General features: G+C 40.0%; 1 pseudogene across 1 annotated transcript; it reads left to right on the top strand.

The window, feature by feature from the left end:
- The first annotated feature begins 2175 nt into the window (after positions 1 to 2175).
- LOC311618277 (large ribosomal subunit protein uL24-like) lies at positions 2176 to 2611 on the top strand (annotated as a pseudogene). The gene has a single exon. The product of its transcript is annotated as a large ribosomal subunit protein uL24-like (transcript).
- Positions 2612 to 2926: the final 315 nt, after the last annotated feature.

Raw genomic sequence — 2926 nt, forward strand, 5'->3', positions numbered from 1 at the left:
CATGCCATTTACTTCCCCTTCTCCTTCCCCTATAGGCAAGCATCTCCTAAACTCCAAGATACTCCAGTAGACTTGCAACCAGGAGAGCAATGGGCAGTGGCTGTTTGTCCCAGGCTAACCCCTTGAACCCGTCTCCAAGGCCCCCTTTTTCTGACTTCCCAGTGAGCCAAAGCAGCCCAGCCTATGCTCACCTGTTGCTTCTTCTATGCCCTTCCTGTTTCACTGTCCTAAGTATATTTTTGCTGTGGTTAATAATTTCTTGCTTGCTTTTCTACACTTTTCCTCTTGATTGAAATCTTCCCTTCAAGAAAACAAGAACCAAGGTCTTGTCCTCTCACCAGGAATAGTTCCACTCATTAAGCATTCATTGGCTGCTGCTTGTACTAGTCTGTGCCCTGACCAAGCATCGCATCTACAGCCTTGGTATATTGGGACAATGCTCTAACCAAATCAAGCTGCCTGGCCAGGGCCCATTTCTTTTCTTACAAATTATACCAAAAGTTTTTCTTACTAAAGTAACAGTTTAAAAACCATTCCTTTGTAGAAGGCTAAACTTAGCCTCTGCATGTATGTAGTGTGTTTGCCTCTGTGTGTGTGTGTATTTATATACTATAAATATAAATTAAAATATTATACTAATATATATATATATATATATATATATATATATATATATATATATAAATTTTCTCATGTAAATTTACCCAGTTTGTGTCTCTGAACTGGGATTAAAAATCTGTTCTTTTGCTCTGACAGATAGAGGGGGAGGTCAATAGTATATATTAAACACGCAACTTTTCAGTATTATGGAAATCCAAATCACAGTTATTTTCATCACTTCTTTCAAGTATCAACTTATCATAGTCTTATTCTCCCCACATGCACTTAGTCATGGGGTGAGAACTAGGCTCCTCCATATCTGAGTACTGTTTGGTGCCTTATCATGATCACTGCCACATCTTCCTAAATTCTGTTTCTTTTAGATACAACATCATGTGTTGGTACAATAGGAAAACTGGAATTTAAATGTTCTGAATTCTTCACTCCTAAATTCTTCACCTTAAGGAGATCTTTCTTTATAAAAGGTTAAGACTAGAACTTTTCTAACACTTCCATGGGTTGTAAAATCTGTAACTTCTCTGTGCAGTTGACAGAGCAAAACCTGTGTTTTCTAGTAGATGCTCTAGGGTGGAGTACATCATCTCTTTCTTTTCCTCTACTGTAGAGACTATAGATATTAATACTCACATCTCGGATGGATTCCCTTGCAAGTAGGGGAGCTATTTCATACAGTTCTGGGGAGGAAATGTAAGCAAATATCTTTTGGGCAGGAGAGTTAGGACTGGCTAGCTAGTGTGATACATAAACACATACTAGGACATTAAAGGATGCTAGAGTTAATCCCATATAATAAAAGGGTAATATGCAAATTCACCCTAATGGTGGAACAGCCAGTCACTATGATACGCACTGACCACTAGGGGGCAGACACACAATGCAGGAACTGCCCCTTGGTGGTCAATGTTCTCCCACAGGGGGAGCTCCACTCAGGCACTAGCTGGGCTGATGACTGGCTGCAAGTGAAATAGCGGTAGCAGAGCTTCTCCCACCTCCTTGGCAGCGCTAAGGACATCAGACTTAGTCCCGCTCCCCTAAGCTATCAGTTGGACATCTCCCAAGGGCTCCCAGGCTGCCAGAGGAATGTCTGAATGCCAGCTTAGGTTCATTCCCCCGGGGGTACTGGACTTTAAGAAGGCACAGGCCAGGCTGAAGGACCCCTCTCCCCCCGAGTGCACGGATTTTCATGCACTGGGACTCTAGTATAATAATATTGTACTTTTAGAAGGCCTCAAGGAGAATCAGTGTCTTAGATCTGAAACAATTTTTAAAATGAGGAGGCATCATTTTAAAAATACCTCACTTTCAAAAGAGCATTTTGCAATTCAGAAATGGGAGTTGGAGTGGGGAGGGCCTGTGGATATGGAGTCAGGTGTAGGCAGTGTAGTTTCTAAAGAATTGTCTTGAAATAGCTTTTAGTAAAGCCACGGAATTTCACACCATGTCTGCCCATTGGAAGATATTTTGGACTTGAGATCTGCATTTTCCAGGTTCTGGATGGGTGGCCTGATTAATTTTGGAGGGAGCTAAATGTGTTTATACTCAAGCCCATTCAAAATGAAGTTCAATCTCTTTGCGACTTCTGACTGGAGCAAGAACTGTAAAAGACATTTCAATGCACCTTCCCTCATCTGAAGGAAGATTATGTCGTCTCCTCTTTCCAAAGAGCCGAGGCAGAAGTATAATGTTTGGTCCATCCCATCCTAAAGGATGATGAAGTTCAGGTTGTTTGAGGACCTTACAAAGGGCAGCAAATTGGCAAAGTAGCCAAGGTTTTTAGGAAAAAGTATGTCATCTACATTTAAGCAGTGCAACGGGAGAAAGCTAATGGTACAACAATTCATGTGGGCATTCACCCCAGCAAGGTGGTTATCACTAGACTGAAGCTGGACAAAGACCGAAAAACATCCTTGAATGTAAAGCCAAATCTCGCCAAATAGGAAAGGAAAAGGGAAAATACAAGAAGGTAACAATTGAGAAGATGCAGGAATAAAGTAATATTATATAAAACTTTCATTGAAAACTTAAAATGAAAAAAAAATCTCTAACTTTCCATGACAACGGCAGTTATAGACTCTGAATTTACTTATACTACAACCAATAAACAGCAGATTTTTGGGATTCTATGTTTAAAATCGTTTAGTCACATGAGTTTTGTTTGGGTTGAGTACATTGAGTCAGAAATATGGTTTTGAGGGGATTGAAAATGGAAGCAAAAATTTTCCAGAAGTTGTAGGTGTTATGTTGGAAGTGTTTTGTTTCTGATGAAAAAGATTTCTTTATTTTTGACTCCAATTTAGGATATTTT

This window comes from Pipistrellus hanaki (genome assembly GCF_964339955.1).
Source record: "Pipistrellus hanaki genome assembly, chromosome: 2".
Classification (NCBI taxonomy): Eukaryota; Metazoa; Chordata; class Mammalia; order Chiroptera; family Vespertilionidae; genus Pipistrellus; species Pipistrellus hanaki.